Source organism: Notolabrus celidotus, chromosome 11 (genome assembly GCF_009762535.1).
Source record: "Notolabrus celidotus isolate fNotCel1 chromosome 11, fNotCel1.pri, whole genome shotgun sequence".
NCBI classification, from domain to species: domain Eukaryota; kingdom Metazoa; phylum Chordata; class Actinopteri; order Labriformes; family Labridae; genus Notolabrus; species Notolabrus celidotus.
Window position 1 is genome coordinate 31,086,854 of NC_048282.1, and position 17,700 is coordinate 31,104,553.

Below are 17,700 nucleotides of genomic sequence, written 5' to 3' on the forward strand. Positions count from 1 at the left end.
TCAGCAGAACAAGCAGATATCCTGTTGTGTAAGGGGAATCCCACAGTCGAGCACACACTGGGTGGATTGTCTCGTGGAATGAAAGGATAGCCAGCTGATTGGAGAAGGAAGCACAGCAAATGCAGCCATAGTGAAAACATTAAACACAAAGTCTGAAGTTAGATGAACATCCTAAGTGGAGGAACAACTTGACAACTTTTGGCAGCAACACAAGTGTTTACACAACATGTCCTGTAAAAGATGCCACAATAGCAAGGCGAGTAGTTCCACAGAAACTGCTACTTCAGTGGATGTACCAGGTAGCAAAGAAGCTATCTTGACAACCACCTTGTCGTCTGCCATGTTTGTTCATTCTAAAGTCACGCTGGGCTGCAAGAGATTTTGCAAGATTTACAGTTCTGAGAGTTGTGACTCTGGTTGCTGGCAAATGGATTCTCTTAGCATGTGGTGTGCTGTGTTGGTGATGTTGTTGCGCTCTACACACTACAAGAACAAAACTATACAATCTGTCATTATTTGTCTTCATGTATTGTGTCTGTCATATTTTCAACATCTGTTAAGATTTAAACAATCTTTCAGTGTGGGCCACCCTCCCTTTCTCCCACTAACTCTTTCTAAGATATATTTATCTTTTCTTTTTCACTCTTTTCACTGTATCTACAACCGGCCTCCATCAGTCAATACGTGTCCCAGAGTGAATCATGACTGATAAGATTGTACTGTATGTAATAACCCAGCTCCACCTTGCCCAGCAGGTTAATTTATCATTTTTCCTCCTCACTAAAGAGCCTGAACTTCTCTCAGACAGTCCTGCTCAACCTGTCCTTTCAATATGAATTGAGTTATGTTCCAATCAAACAAATCACAGCCTGTTCCAAACATGGCCGCTCCAAACAGGGCTGTGAGTAATGAATTGAGAAAGTCTATATTTGATTACCCCTGCCGCCCAGGGTTGACTAAGATCCATTTGAGAGGTAGTGTGCTGGAATTCCAATATGGACGCCCTCCAGCTATTGACCCTGTCTTTAAGTGGGCGCTGTACTTTTAGTGTACTTACACTGGTTGTTCCACATCTTCTTCCTTCTGGCAGTTTTGCAATACTTTTGATGGCAGTCACTGGCTCCCTTTTCTCCACTCTGCATTATTGATGCATCAGAGAATGTGGATAGCCTACTTTTTTGTCATAACCCACTGAGGGCACAGATGCAAGTAGATATGAGACACGTTGGTGTTTTACAACTATTCAATGCCGTCCTAAGGTTTGAAAGTAAAATAGATATTATAATGCATATGTTAGGGATGGGCATTTCAAGCCAAAATACAATTTGATAATCATTGGCATCTATTCGACGATTATTCGAATAATCCCCCCCACACACAAACCTGTCCCATTAACAGCTCGTTTGTGTGGCAGTCACGTAACCATCAGCAGGATGAAGTGCTGCTAGTAGCGAGCACTGACAGCGTCTGTCTCGACCTTTATGTCTGTGATTCTGTGACGCGGCGTGACTTGTATGTTTTTTGTCATTAATGTTGTTATTAACTGCTCAATGTATTACAAATAAAACAATAATGAAAAGAAAGAACAAAATAAAACAGAAATACAAAATACTGGGATACATTGCACAGGCCAGACAATCACAAACATAAGATAAAGGATACATCTACAGGCAGGACATCCGTTCAAAGAGATAACGTGCATTGTATGTTGTGACTGGAATAATACAGTGTTAAAGCAATAGTTGTACAGGAGATCCTGATACTGTTGGGATCTGCACAGTGTCTCGGTCAGTTTTTATGTGAGCCCAAAAGCAGTCCCAGGAGGTGGTCCCACCTCCTGTATTACCTTTTGCGTGACGTGTGTGTTTACATTTTTCCAGCCATGCTCAGTCTCTGGAAATCTGTGTGTAGTAGTGTGAGATTCAGAAACAGAGAAAATCGCTGAGACTGTTGTGAATGTTTTCTTCTTCTTTTGCTATTTCATGCAGGTAGCATTCTTCTTCTTCTGTTTGCTAATGCGGTGAGCAAACAGCTTTAAGACACTCTTCGGCAACCGTGTGGCGGTAATAGGGTATTACAACCAGGCACCGTTAAAAACAATGAAAAACTGAACTTTAAAATGGAAAAATATTTGAAGAAACTCTTCGATTTTTACAAAGTGAACAGATATTTGAATGTTCGAAAATCATTGCCCATCCCTACCATATATATTGTTTTGAACTTCAGGATCCAGTTGATGGTCTCAGAATTGCAAAGAAAGCTAAAAATGAAACATTTGTCTTAAAGCGTTGTCATCTCTGATCAAAAATGTATAACCTATAATGAAAAAGAACAGAATATCATGAAAGGTCTTGTTGGATGGCTTCCCATTACAATGAATTAGATCTGTCAAAGTTGACGTGATAATAAAGAGGTAACACAAATTACTTTTAACGCCGCACATTTTTTTGATACGCCATTAATGCACCCACGTTATGTGATTATGACTCTAGGCCTGCCCTGCAGTTTGGGAAATCAGAAAGTGATGTCGCAGTTACTATGTGGATTGCAAAAAGAAGCAGATCTCTTCTCTCTTCCCTGAGCAGAAACTGATAAAGTTCCTTTTGAATGGCAAGTTCAGCTTCAAAGCCCGTCCAGATGGTTCCCTCGACAAGAGCAAAGTTATTTGCATTTACTGTCGATGTGAATTGAGTTACCAACAGAGTACACCGAGTCCCGAATACCACTTGTTGTCCGAGCACACAGCTGATGCAGGGAGCCCATGTCCCCTTCACCAGTGGCAAGCCATGCTGGATAGTTTGCAACAAAGGAAGAACATGGAAATTGCCCTCTAGAGCCACCATTGAAACCATGATCATTGGAGTCCCAAATCAAGACCTGGTATAAACTGCTTTATATTGTTAATATTAACTTAAAAGCTCTTTGACAGTCTAATTTAGTGATGTCATCAGCCATATTAACATTAATCCACATAACAACCAAGCGGCAACCTCCGGTCTAAAAATATGAGTCCAATGTGGAAGTGTTAAAAGCTGCAGTTCATCGAGAATCTGCTTGAGGCTGGCTCCGGAAGTACCGGAAGTCACATACACATGAATGGGAAAAAGGCGATCTTTACAGCAGAAATAAACATGTTTACAGCCTGGTACAAAAGATGAGTGTTGTCCGGATAGCTCATTTCTCAATCAGCACACACTGTACGGGGGGTGAATTTTATTCTAACCCAGCAATTTTGAAGATATTGAGATTACGAGTCTTCCATTGAGAGGCACAGCTGACTGCGGGAATACTGTAGCTGTTGGCTAGGAGGCTCAAACTCCGCCTCTTTACGTCACACTGGCTCCACAGCAGCAATATGGCTGCCGCCACCGATTGGCCTCAAAACAGCGCTTCAGAAACAGATGGGTGACGTCACGGATACTACATCCATATTTTATACAGTCTATGATAACAACAAAGAAGAGAAGATTTTCTATCATGACTTTCTTGGTATGACTTTTCTCATGCTTCAATCCAACGTGCTATACATGTTAAGTTACTATACACTTCATTTATATGTACTATCTTATGCCTGAGCTGCAGGGAACTGTAGTCACTGCTATGATGGTAGATCACAGGAAGTACTGAAAGGAGTTTAAAACTCTTTTTGTGATTTTTATATTCAAAGCTGGAACAATCCTGAGCTTGCACCGAGGATGGTGAGATAGATGCACCACAGAGCAAGAGACAGTTAGGTATATCATCAATGAGAATATTTAAAAGAAAGCACTGATGTAGGAATTGAGCAGTTGTGTAGGATAAGAGACAGAGAAAGGACTGAGAGAGAGAGAGAGAGAGAGTAGCTGATCAGAAACAAGTTCACACTTTGGTCCATAGATGGCAGTATTCTTACAGAAACAGAGTTAAAAGGGAGAGAGGCACAGACCCTGTTCAGTCAGTGTGCTGTTCAGATAGGTTGGAAAAATGTTCTTTTCAGAGATGTGATGCAATATCCCACTGGAAATCCAAAGGCAAATGTAACTATTTAATACATGTAGAGAAATAAGGATTTCCAACTGCAGTAGGGGAATTAACACCTCCATTTATCTTATTATTTTTTTATCCATCAAAAATATATATATGTGCATATTTTAACCTCTTTGGAACTTCTCTCAGTAAAGTGTTTGGTGTTAAGAGTAATGCTGCATTGAAAACAGCCACATGGTTTAATGTTTACAACTTATTTTATGCTCCTATATTAAATATGTGTAATTAGCAGACCAGACTACAACATTCCTGCATTACAAACAAGTGTTTCTTCAACATATTCATTATTAATGTTTCTCTTTGGGTGGAAACAGTTAACTACACAGTGAGAAGGAGTGTAAGGGGGCTGGGTCTAAACGCGCCGTGTCTGTCTCTCTCTCTGTGTGTGTGTATGTGTGTGTATGTGTGTGTGTGTGCGCCAGTGGCAGCGTACACACACTACTGTACATTGATGGAGCCGCTAATCTCTGTCAGTCCGGCAGAGCCCTGTGAGAAAACCACGCTGCTGCTGCTGCTGCTGCTGCTGCGGGGCTGAACTGACGCTGCGAAATTACTCCGCCGGACGATGACGGCTCGTACAGAACCTGCATGTGCTGTTACTACTGTAGAGCAGCCCGGAGGACGCTGAAACCCGAACTGAAGGAATGTGCCGTTTCATTGACACGGTCCAGTAAAGTAACATTAGGAGGTCAGCTCGGATGGTGCCAAGTTTACGCACTGAATTTGCAATTCCTCGCCGAAATGCCGGTTTTTTACTTGAATGAATGAATGACGCCTCCGCCGCTGAACAGACTCCACAGGCAGCTGAATTTAAGGAATTGGAAGATTTAGTGATTCTAAAAAAAACAGTGATCCATCTCTGAAATTGCTGTCTTTTGTCCACAAGAGAGGGGTTTGTTTTTGGGACACATTTTTCCGTGACTGTGGATGTGAGTCTTACGCATCAGAAGACAGCAGCCTGTGCGCGCACTGGAGGGATCAGGATCAGCGGGATCCAGTTGAAATGAAGAGGTGAGTGACGCCCGTTTACGCCTAATCTGCTTTTACAGTGTGTAAATATTTGTTTAAATCCCACACACATACCCCAGCTACACACAGAAACATCCACGCTGCTGCTGTTCTGGTGGAGATGGCTAATATCCGACACTGCGGAGAGACAACTGAAGAGACATTTTTAATTTTAAGGCTGCAGGCTCTGAAGACGCAGCAGCCTGTTTGAATATTTCATTGTAGCTTTGCCACAGCTAACAATTGCACAGAATGAATGATGTATCACCTTAGAATATGGGATTTAGCACAACTGTTGGTGACTGTAGAACCATTTTATTGGTACTCTCCTGCATCTCTAGCAGGCTTTTAAAAACACTCAGGTGTTGCTTTTGCAGCCTTTACATTACCAACATTTGTCCTCTGTTCTCATTCATCTGAGTTTAGCTGCACTATTTTTCATGTACACCAGTGACACTGTGTTACAGTCTGCTTTAGAGATATGAGACCTCCAATCAGGGTGATCCTTGCTGCTGCTGCTGCTGAGTCTGCATAGTGTTTCTGTTTTAAATGAAGTTACATGCAGTTCTGTGAGTCCTGATGTCCTGATGCTTGCAGTCATCACAGAATGGTTCTGATGTGTCCGGTTTGGACTGCGAGGGGATGCTCTTGTGCACAACAGACTTATATTTACAGAATACTTTAGACTACACATTCAGCTATTGTAGATGTAGTAAGCGGACTGTTTGTAGGCTGTGGACCCGGTTCCTGTGTCACTGCAACAAGTGAACACTGAGACTGGAGCGGGGGTTCATCATCAGATGATTACACGTCTCAGTTTTGTAGAATTTACTACAACACATGCTCTGTGGATAAGTTTTCCAAGGTCACAGATCACTTCTAATTGTTTTGAGTCTACAAATACCCATCTGGCTTTACCCATCTCAAGTAATTCAATCCAAATCCAGACAATTTGAAGAAACAACAATCTGATTTATTGTTCCAGAATGGAAAGCTTTTTCCTAGACACTCCAGACCTCATCTGTCCTGTTCACCAGATGCACCTACAAATCTTCATTCTGTGTCAGACTGCCAGCGCTCTGCCAAGCACCCATGACAATGACTCTAAAGAAAATAAATGTTGTCTTAAGTAGAAAATTGCCTCACATTTGCATGAAAATGACTTACATCTGCCACGGCTGATGGGTAGCATATTAATCCCTCTGCTGGTGCAATCAAACCCCGCTCCTTCTCGGTGGAATCATGTTGTTTTTTCGTGTGACTGAAGCGTGACCCTCCTCATGTCGTTATTTTTATATCCATCTCAAAGCGAAACAGCAGTTTGACCCCAAAGTGCTGCCTTTGGAGGAACAAACCGGCACTCAGCATTGCTTTGATTATCACATGCTGATTATATTCAGCCAATTAACTCCAATCTAATGAAAAAAAAGCTCATTCAGTGATAGTGTGGTGCTGCCTCTGACCAGCAGCTGCTATACCACTATTTTATAGACTTCTATCAGATCTGCTCTGGCTCAAATTATTCTCACATTAATTATCTCCTACTATATGACATTGAGGTTTATTACTGCGCCCTTTGAAGACACCGTGTCTCCAGTGAAACGCTGTTAAAAACATTTCAAAAGCTGTTGTCAATAGTCGTAATTTATTCTGAAAGCAATGCCAGTTTGTTCTCTTTTTAAATAATGGAGGATATGAGCAAAAGTTGTTAGGAATTCAGCTCAATGAATCACTTTCAAGTGTTGCCTTTGAAGGCACGCCGTCCGAGAGAGCCTTTTCGAGAAAGCCGAGACTTCACACATTCGTCCAATCAATAAGGTTAACCTCACCAAGCTGGAGAGAAATTGCTTCTGCTGGACAAAGTTAGATGGAGCTCCTCGGAGTAACGGTTGATGCTTTTTCTCTGCTGCTGCCTTTCTGCTTCACCTCTCTGTAGGGTGGGGGGGGGGGGGGTGCGATATTTTTGATTTGATTTATGGGTGAGTTGTGGTCAGCGACCTGTTCTGTATTTACCGTATTTGATGTTGGATGGATTTGCATGAGTCTGTTTGGGTCTACCTCATTCCTCCAGGGGGGAATATCCAGGTCTTCATTCTTAAGTTGTTTGTTTTGTAGATGTATTTGTGCAGGAGATCTCCAATTCCTAATTTTGGAACCATCTTTGAGCGCACAAGCAACCTTCGACTCTGAAACATCATGTTTTCGAGGGGAATCTGACCTCTAAAATGCCCCGTGGACGCTTCCAAGAGAGTCTTGACTGCCACAGCTACTATCAGCCTCTATCAGTATCAGCGACAGACTTCTGATCCGTGCTCACGGCTCACGAGCGTCCTCTGTTGATGAACCTGAATGGACGAGCTGAGCTAATTACAGGGCCGCTGTGCAAAAATAATCACCTCTTGCTGTTCACTTCTGTCCACTTCCACCACCCAGAAACTACACTTGCATCACTAACTAATTTCTGAACTGCATGATTTGCCTCTGAATGAGTTGTTAGGGCCTTTTCTGTGTGCTGTGTCACCACCAGCACTCACACAGCAGCTCTGGTCTTCAGTTTCCCCCCCTGAAGGCAGCCAGAATCACCACACTTTAGCTTGAGAGATTTTGACAAGTCGCTACGCATGCAGGCAGAATCCTTGACCTATTTCTTAATGAGTGAATGCTGCAAATGCGCTCAGCGGCTGTGTATTCTTGAATGAACCCCCCCCCCCCTCACAACTTCTCTCTCTCTAACAGCAACCCCCCCAACCCGATCCAACTGCCTTTTTCTTGCACACACACACGCAAACACCCCAACACATGCAGATAATGGTGCTTTTGTGAGTTCACTGACTCATTCTCTCACAGACATGGGTCCTCTTCTGCCTTTTCCTAACTGCTGGAGTGTACAAATAGCAAGTGAGTGTTTGTTTTAATGAAATTGCCCCCCCCCCTCCTTCCCTCACTGCCCTCGTCTTCACTCACTGTGGGCTGTTTATCTGAACCTCTCAACTGTCCAGCTGTCACAACACAGATCTCAATCTCCCTGACCCGCACACACGCTCTGCTCACTCAGCCCTGTTATGTGCATGTTTGTGTCTGGGATCTGGAGTTTTATGGAGAGCGAGTACGCGAGAGGATTGACGTAAGGCGAGATCTGGATCTGAGGTGACATTGATCAAGTGGAGCGCAAGCCAGGAGGGAACATTATAGTGTGAGAGATTTTAGTCTGGCTCGAGTGAAAAACAGGAGATCACAGTGGGCTTCATTTACATCCTTCCCTTTTGCCATATGTCCCCATGTGTGTTAACTACACAAGTTTCTCTATTTCTCTCTGAAGCGTTAAGCACCAGGTTCAGTTGTCTCTCAAGATGACGATTATCACAGATGTCACTTAAAGCTGTTGTTGATTACTGAGACAAAACTACTTCTATAATGATTCAGAGTCTAGAAACAGAGGATTGTAAATTGACTGTATAAAAGTAGTGGGTGTAGCATCTTGGTTTGAAAAGAACAGGCAAAGTGGAAGTTTATTAAACCTGCAGTTTCTCTAATGGCCAGCAGGGGGCCACTCTACTTGTTGTGAATTGTTTGTTAATTGAGGTAACAAATGCTGTGTTGAGTTGTTATTTTGTTTAATGATTTATGAAAAAAAACTTTACATTGTTTACAACATTTCATGTTGAAAAACCTGCACATCTATTAATGATATAAGTTCTGTTTCCAATGTTGACCGGAAGTGCTTTTATTTTGAAGAACAAAAGTAACACTGTGTCCTGTTTCTAACTGGATTGATGTTGATTAGACGTTACAGTGCAGAAGTCTGTGATTTACCTTATTCCTTTCTGTAAGTTGAAAATATGAACAATTAACAGTTCAGCTTGAATGACATCTGTTTCTGAACCTCATTGAAGCTTCCACTTCACAACACTACTGGCTGCTAAAAATGCTTGATAGTATAAAAACTAATGGGAAAATGATGTGCTGATGATAGCTGAATATTTTTTCCAGAGTTATATTGTTTTTGAACCAATTCATGAGCTCAGTTGCTAGTTTTAACAATTCATCAGTTCATCATGACTTCAGCTGTAAGTTTAACTCCATGGCCACTAGGGATGTTCCAAAGTTGCTAATTTCCTCGTCATTAAAACAGACATTAAAATGCTGACTAACCAACTAGCCTAAAGGTCAAAATTGAGCTCATGAGATCAAAGAGTCTGCAGGTTAGCAATGTCAAATGTTTTGCATTGTGTGGCTTAGGTCAGCAGAGCTAGCACCACCAGCCTTCTGTCCGCTTTGCAGGTTAACATCCACACTCTTGGTTGCTGGTTACACATCGCTTTGGTTGAGTGTTTGAAGCCAGTTTGAAGCCTCTGTGAGGAACTTAATGTTTGTGTTCATTTTTGCGCCCCCTGTGGACAAAGTGATATCTTTAATAAGTCTACTTATCTTCTCCTGTACACATTTAAGTCATGTTTTCTGACAAATCATATTCCGCTTACTTTTTTAAAGCCAAATACAATTTGAATATTTGCTGTGGAAACATTTAAAGACAGGATTTTTCTTCATCAGCTATAAATTACCATGTCTGACACCTACCCCCCACAGCGGTTAAAGGCATTCAATATGAAAGTATAGAAAACATCCATCTTTTTTGCTGATAGTCAAACTTGCTTTTACAGGCCATGAGGAGGCATCACTGTTCATTTCAGTCTGTTTCATCACCAGTTAAAAAAACTCATCATTGGAGCTTTAACCAGACACAGCCTTCACACAACTTAACCTCTGTTTTCTAGATCAGAATACTGCCTAACCGCTCTGTGTCATGAGACGCCATCTGTCATCTGTGCTTGTTTACATTAGGGTAGTAGAGCGTTATCGCATTATGGTGGTTGCATTAACACGGGCTTCAGGGGTAGGGCTTGGACACCACATATGACTGGCATTTCAGGCCTAATGTTAAAAAAATATTAGTTCTGGTGCTGACTCGTGAGGGTGACGATGTTGAATTGTTAAAGCGAATGAACACACACCTCCCTAGTTGCTACCAAAGCAACCTCAAAACCAGGACAGAGATGTAACCAGGCATCCAAATGTGTCACGTCTGCCTCCAATTAAACCAAGATGGAGATTGGCCAATGAATGTCACAGTGGATACATTTGTTTTTATTAGATACTGAACAGTACAGCTTAAGATGATGCTTTTTTTTTGCTGCAATGATTCCATTAGTGACACTGACACATCAGGCAGCTAACAGGCGTGAATCTGAAGCTGATATTGGAGAGCTTCCATATTGTTACATGATATCAACAGACCTCATGTTTGAAAGCAGAACATATTGATTTTCAGTCCCTCTCTGTTACACAGATAGATGTAAAACCTCTCTGAGAAAGATGATTCCTTTTTTAAAGAAGTTCTCGCTATCAGCCTGCATGAACACACATCTGGTTCTAAAGTTGTTTTGATAAATCCCGACACTCCAGTCCAACTTTCTGCTTCGCGCAACAGGCTTAATTTAGAGTTTGATTTCCTCTTGTAAAGATTTTTCACTCAAAACATTTCAATATTGCAGATCTTAAGACGTAGAATTATACTTTGATAATCCCCGTTCAATAGAAGATGTAAGAAAACACCACAGGACCACATTTAATAGTCCAGCCATGCTGCTGTAACCGTTTTCATCATCTTGAGTAGTTGTGCGCGTTGCCTTCAGTGACTTATCGAATCGTTGAAACCATTTTCAATTGATGACTACAGGCCTCAACATTGTTAAGTAGCAGCTTGCCCAGTATGAGCAACACATAGCACAGAGTGCAAAAATCAATGGCTCTCCTTTGCATTTTATTTTCCACCATACGCAGCGAGACTGTACTTTACTTCTGAGAAAAAGGCAACCTTTCCTGCTGTCGTGTTTACTGGGCTTGGATTTTTTCCCTCTGATAAGACTCTTTGGAGACTTTGTTTCCCCATATCTGTCAGGATGCAAGGAAGACTGTGTGTGTGTGTGTGTGTGTGTGTGTGTGTGTGTGTGTGTGTGTGTGTCTGCTCACAGAAAGGCCCTAGCCAGTCTCATCAGAGGACCGTCGGGGAACAGCTAACAGGCGTCCCTCTGCCAGGCTAAAACGGTGGCCAGTCCAGACCCTGCTCTCTCTATTGATGGCAGCAAGTTAGCAATGAACCCCAGTGTGCACTCCGCTGTCCCAAAGGCTTGCCAGCTTGCTGAAACAAAGCCTTTTGTAGGGCCGCTGAATCCAACAGATGGAGAAATGGACAGTAAATGAAAGTGGAGGCAAAGGGGAATAAAGGAATTTAGCGGAGCATGTTTGTGGGTAGGCATTTAGGCGACTCCTTTGGGAAGCCTAACACCCTCACAATGCAATACTGGCAGAACTTAAATGTTCTCCCGTTGACACGCTGCGAGAGCGGCTTTGGGCCCCCTGTGTGAGTGGAGAAGGCAGTCAGCTCACAAGGGCTCTCCAGGGCCTGGGAAGCCTTTATTAAGATGTTAATGGAACTGCCTTCATGACACATTTCCACGGGACAGGATCCCTCGCCTCTGCCATTCTTTAGTGCCTCAATCTGCCTGCAACAATCATCAGTCTCTCCTCCCTCACACAACAGCCTGCTTAGGCATTCAGCCCCATCTCCAAATCTCCACGTTTCCCCCTTTAGCCCAGGGACTCTCTCTACCCGCTCTCTCTCTCTCTCTCACTCTTTATCGGATCTCTGCTGTCACAAGCCGTCCTATATTTTACCACGTGTAACAAAATTACGCGATGGCGGCGATAAGGGCAGCAGTCCTGGCGCAGGAACCCGCAGAATAACAAGTCGAGCTGTTTGTTTGTCGCTGATCTTCACACCGGCTGGAAGTCAGGCTGTCACCCCAGCAAGCCATGAGGGCTGTTATGATTTCCTTTCCCTCCAAACGCTTCAAGTTTTTCTCGCTTGTTTCCAAGACACTTTTTACATTCCTTCCACTCGGTCGCGTCAGCCCTCAAAGTGCTCCCGAGGCTGTTTTATGCAGCTCATGAAAGCAAAAACAGCAACCCGACCCCGAGCTTTACATACAAATGCTTTGACTCTGGTTTCGTTTTCATGAAAGGCCGCTGGATGCATTGTCCCCACTGTTTTCTCATTTCTCATCTGTTTGAATATAAGTCAGTTTAGACCGGCACCATCAATAATCAATTAGTTGGTGTCATGGGAGGATGTGCGTTTTTGTTTGGCGGAACTTGACAATAAGTGAGCAACAAAAAGGAGTGAGGGAGGGAGGGAGAGAGAGAGGAGTGGGAAGGGAGGGGAGGGGGGGCTTGTGTTGGACGCCAAGGGGCAGCTGTCAGGAGCAGATGACAGTGTGTGTGTGTTTGTGTGTGTGTGTGTAATTCGTGTGCTTGACTGCGTGTGTTTGCGCCCCTTTTTCTTTTCCTCTGACTGCGTTGCACATGTGTCTCTTGTGCGGTAGTGTGATGGTGATTTCAAGGCAACCCCATGCCGCTCTGCCCACACTGCCCCCTGGTGATGAGGATACCCTTGCCTCTCTGCCCACCACTGTCGCCATGGTTACAGAAGAGAAAGAATAAAAAAATAAAAAAAAAAGAAAGTGTGCAGACATTGCTTGTCTGGTCGGCTCATGTGCTATAGGAAGAGAAGGGAAGGGGGACTTGGCCAAACGGCAGCTTCGTCCCTTTACTACCTACACACTGTGGTCCAATTACAACTCTGAGCACTTTCACCTCTAAGGCTCTATTACAGCCATTAGCTCCGTCTGCCTTTTCAAAAGCAGCGTGTCATTCCCTAACTCGACTGACTCATGCTATCATCGCCACCAAAATTGTGGCAGGTGGCTGTATTTACATGAACTCACTCTCTTTGTGCTTGAATTTCCATCCTATGGGGTTATACGCAACACTCAAATTCCCCTTCTTATGCTCCCAGGCGCAGTGACATGTAGATACCTGCGCCTTCAGCTGGCTTCATTGTTACTATTTCGCAGCGAGGCATGGCCTTATCTTGGCGGCGAGCTCACCCTCAACGTGAGGCCTTTTACTCATCTTCAGCCCTTCAGCGGAGAGAAGAAAAGAAAGGTAGAAACACGCCGCCTTTTAAGTTCATTCCTGAGCGAGATAAACCCCCATCTGGAAGAGCTCTCCCCCTCTCTCCTCTGTTATCTCATTTCTCTTTCCTTCACTTGATAAACTTTCCCAACTTTTTTAAAAAACCAAAGTGCTGATGATGACTTCAAAAGTGAAAAACTTGGCCGACACATGACAGATTAAAAGATAATATAACGGCATAAAAAGGAATAGTTCGTCAGAATGAGTCAGCTGCTGATTGCAAAACAGCATATGTGCCTTAAAAACATGGAAGTGCAGTGCTTATTCAGGCTCTGCTACACAAGGAAGGAAGAGATTCTGCCTGCATGATGAAAAAAAGTTTGGTCTAAAAGCTACTGCCGCCAGTCCTTCAACTCCAGACTCTTTACTTTGGCGGAGGTGATTTATAGTGTCCCCGTCCAGGGGAAGTAAATTATCCCCTGGGATAGCAGTTATGTTTATGCATGAAGACATGACTCTGATGCACACACACTGAGGCCGGTGGAGGAACAGGGGGATGAAAGGTGGTTAAAAAGGGAGTCAGCTTGTCATGGAGCCCACACAAAGTCTGCGAGGATGTGTAGTAGCTCGCTTTGAATGCCCGGGGCTAATCCGTTAATAACACTTTATGAATGTAATTGCTTTTGTTGTTGATTTTGACCTCAGCCTGACCTTAAAGATTACAGCTCTGAAAGCACAGGGTTTGGTGGAATGTCTGGGAACAATAAATCCTGTTTTCTTGGAGCCCGTCTTATCAAATGATATCAACAAAACGGCCATTGTGAATCACGCCGCCACGCAAACTAAATCAAGCTCCAGTAGCAGCGTTCTCGCCGAGTGATTGGTATTTGTTCTTGCCAGCCAAACGCTATCAAGATTAATCCATCAGAGAGGAAGTAATGTTGTTGTTTCACTACTGTTACTTCCTAGTGGCCCTGGCTATCAAAGGGAAACACTGCACGCAGTCGCTGGAAACCAGCAGGAGCTCGTCCAGACAGACGCATTTACTCCGCCTCTGTCATAACTCATAAAAAGTGAAACATGACAGCAACCTGCGTCAGAAAGACAGTGAAATCATTAACATAGAGTAAGTGACATGATGAGATATCATGCCACGCAAAAACACATTATCAAAAAATCACTACATCATCTGCAATGTAGGTCAGAAGAATCGTCTTTCTGGAGCGTTTAAGGAAAAAAGAAGCATCTGAGGCATTCATTCAGAGTGTGACAGCAGAGCCTTTCTGCAGCAGAGGACTTTACATCCTTGTGTTGTCCGTGAAGATGTTGATTAAATATGACTGCCATGAAACATTTGGCTGCCTCAGGGAGCCAGAGGTAGGAAAAAAAGAGAGTGGAGAGAGAGAGTGAAGACGGAAGAGGACCGGGCAGGTTTGTACTTGAAAGCAGTGACTGAGCATCCTTTCTTGTGTTCGTCTGCAACAGTTAGGGATTTGCACTCGGACGGCTAATGCCGCTGATCCACACAGAAGGTGCATTTAAAGGATATTCAATATGCTGCAACCTCGATTTTTACCAGGCGCACCTTTTATTTCCTCATTTATCTCGCGGAGAGAGCAAAGCAGGGGGATTTCGATGATCTTTCCTCATCACACAAAAGCATCTCAGAGCTTGTAGGTACAATGTTTACCGTTAAGTACTTTGCACAAGCCTCATTGCTTCCTTTGCCGCGAGCCCTCCCCCACATTTCACAGAGAACATGCTCAACCTGACAGGGGTGAAGAGGTGAAGCGAATTTGCATTTTATTACAAAGTGTGCGCAGTGTTTCAGGCCTTTTTTTATTTAGTGAACATAATGTTGAATATAAACAGTTTGGTTTTTGCAGGCGCAATAATGAACGTTTTTATTTGCAAACACGTTTCACATTTCACCGAGGAGGAAAGTTTTGATCAATTAAGCGTTCGTCTTTTCCGTTGCAGGGGCGCAGAGGAGGGTTTAGCCTTTATTTGATTCAATGCAGGTGATTAACAGTGTACAGTCTCAGCCTCCCCTTCCTCTTTTTTTCCCGTTCCCTCCTGTTTATTGTGTGGAGGTAGGAAGAGTGAGAAACGGTAAGAGTGAGCAGGCTGGAGGGATGCCAGAGGGGACTGGCAGGTGGCTTAGATGCTGGGAAGTGTCAGCACATTTTCAAATTCACCTGCGTTCTGGGACCTGAGCCCGCTTTCTGCTGTGCATCCTAAAAAGAAAATTAAAAAAAATCAAGTTTAAAAACAGGGAGGGGCTGTGTGGTCGCTGTCGAACAGGGCACTGAGTACACACAAGCACATTCTTACTTGTGTACACACACATACACGCACACGTCTTCTTACCACTATGTAAATCCTTCATAGTTTCCTTGTGTGCAGACATTGACGAGCCTGATAAAGGACACCTTGCCTTTGTTTGTTTTGCAAAGGCTACAGTGTTGGTGGGTTGTGTTGTACAAAGCATCAGATGCTTCAATGGCTTAAGGACTGTACAAGCTGAAATGCCGTGTGTCTGCCTGCCTGGCTGCGCGGCTCCCTGAGGCGTTAAACATGTACAGTATCTCTGTGTCAAGGCAAACAACCCCACCTCGCTTTGTACACTTCTCTTTGACGCAACCAATCACAGAAAGCCGAGCAAAGAAAACAGAGCAGAACTGTTAACAGAAGGACAGGCGGGCTGATTTTTTTAACCACAGGAGCCATTGTTACGCTTTTTAACAGCACATCCTTTATAACACCACCAGAGCTGCAAAAAACGAGACTGTTTCTAACTTAATGCGATTTCCGAGCCGCTTGTGACACTTGGCAATAAAAGGTTTTTACTAGGAAAGTCTTTAAATGAAAGCAAATGGAGAGGAATTAGCTGCAGAGAAACGGCTCTATCTAAAATGCATTAGTAGATGTATGACTTCATTTAAGTGAAACCCTGAGCAACGCTGAGCAGTGTCATCGGTGAGATTTCTGCAGGCTTCAGAAAGATTTAACCATTGATTATTCATTTGGGTGAGATGAAATGTGTAGATGAAAGGCTGATCTTCTGATTGGGATGATCTGATGTGATATCGGGTGGAGTATGATAAACCTGTTAAAGGAAAGCTACAGTAGGAAGAGAAATTGGTGTCTAGCTCCTAAAGCCCGTAAGCAGCCCGATCCAACTCCCAAGAGTCAAAGCGGCAGCTTGATCAGTCAGCCTGCTCCTCAAAAATGTGATGCACCCTTCAAGAACTGTTTTAAAGCACTGTTCTCTATCTTACTGTTTCAATTAAAGCAGCAACCTCCAGTATAGAAAATATAGTGCAAAAAAACTGCAGTTCCTCGAGTTACCACTTGAGGCTGACTCCAAACGCCAAGGAATCACCATTTGGTCCCATTTTACAGCAGAAAAGACATGCTTACAGACTGGTACAAAAATGATTTTGGTCTCAACAGCTCATTTTTTAAAATTTGTACTCACAGTAGGAGGCTAAGAGAATACCTGCCAACATTTGGGCTTCAAAATACAGGTGCTAGTGGTGTTAGTGTTGGAGGGGCAGTTGTCAGGGTTGCTTTAGTCAAAGAAGTCAACTTCAAAAGCTTGTGCAGAGTGCAGCCATTCACACACCCCTTGAATCACCCCTTGTGGGTTGCCAGGTTTTTGGGGAGAGAGGCATTTGAATTGTTTGTAGTTGGGGATTGTGAATGTGTACTATGAGTCATAGATGATCTGGCAACTTTGGTATCTTTGGACAAAAATAGAAAACAAAGGTTTCTGTGATTTTTTTATGATAAGGCTGTAGAGCCGGGAAATTTCCAGGAAACAACAAAACAGGAAGGGGGCGGGTGATGGACTTCCAATATGGGAGAAGCCTGGGAGAAACAAGTGTGTTGGCAGGTGTTTAAGAGTAATGAATACATTTGCATAATTAGGGTCACGGCCAGTCAACTGACAGGATGTGTTGAAGATGTTTGACAGGATGCTTGTTTGAAGCCCTCTTCAGCTCTTCCTCTTTGCTCCTGTGTTTAGACTGATCACAGTTAGGGTGAGTCAGCATTCTCACTATCACTGGGCTTCATTAAAATAACTATATGAACTAATTGGTGACATCACCAAGACTAAGTCCATGTTCTATCTAGTCTATGGTTTGTTCCATGAAAGTCTGGGGAAGTTGCACAAAGATCTACTGGGTTGGTGATGGGGGGGTGAGGGGTTGGTGAAATACTCCGAATGATGTTTAATCAAAAGTCAATAGCCCATTTTAACATCCATTACTGAAGACAGGACTGTGATGCATCTTTTATGTCTTCAATGATATGATGACAATAATATGATGGAGGTTGAATGGTGGGTCAAAGACAGTCTGCAGTTGAGCCGCCATTGGAGGGAGTAACAGGTGTATCAGTGAGGATGGAGCAGCGCAGTGTGTGTGTGAAACTTGCATTGTTGGTTCACATCACCTCTCATAGTTTTTCAAAGCTATGCTCATTTATAAATCCGACACTAGGGTACCAATGTTAAGCCATTTTGGGCTTCAGTGTAATAGTACAATGGCGGGATGTCAGCTGAGCTTCGTTACAGCTCTTGAGTAGAATCTCAGTGCAACTCTCCATACCTCTTATTACCTCGAA

At 43.3% G+C, this 17,700-nt stretch overlaps 1 protein-coding gene across 1 annotated transcript in view; it reads left to right on the top strand.

Moving 5' to 3' along the window:
- The first annotated feature begins 4,425 nt into the window (after positions 1-4,425).
- plxna2 (plexin A2) overlaps positions 4,426-17,700 on the top strand; it is a 273,461-nt gene continuing 260,186 nt past the window's right edge. Inside the window, exon 1 of the mRNA XM_034696628.1 lies at positions 4,426-5,037. The gene's annotated coding sequence lies outside the window, so the exon portion shown is untranslated. The remainder of the gene's footprint in view (positions 5,038-17,700) is intronic.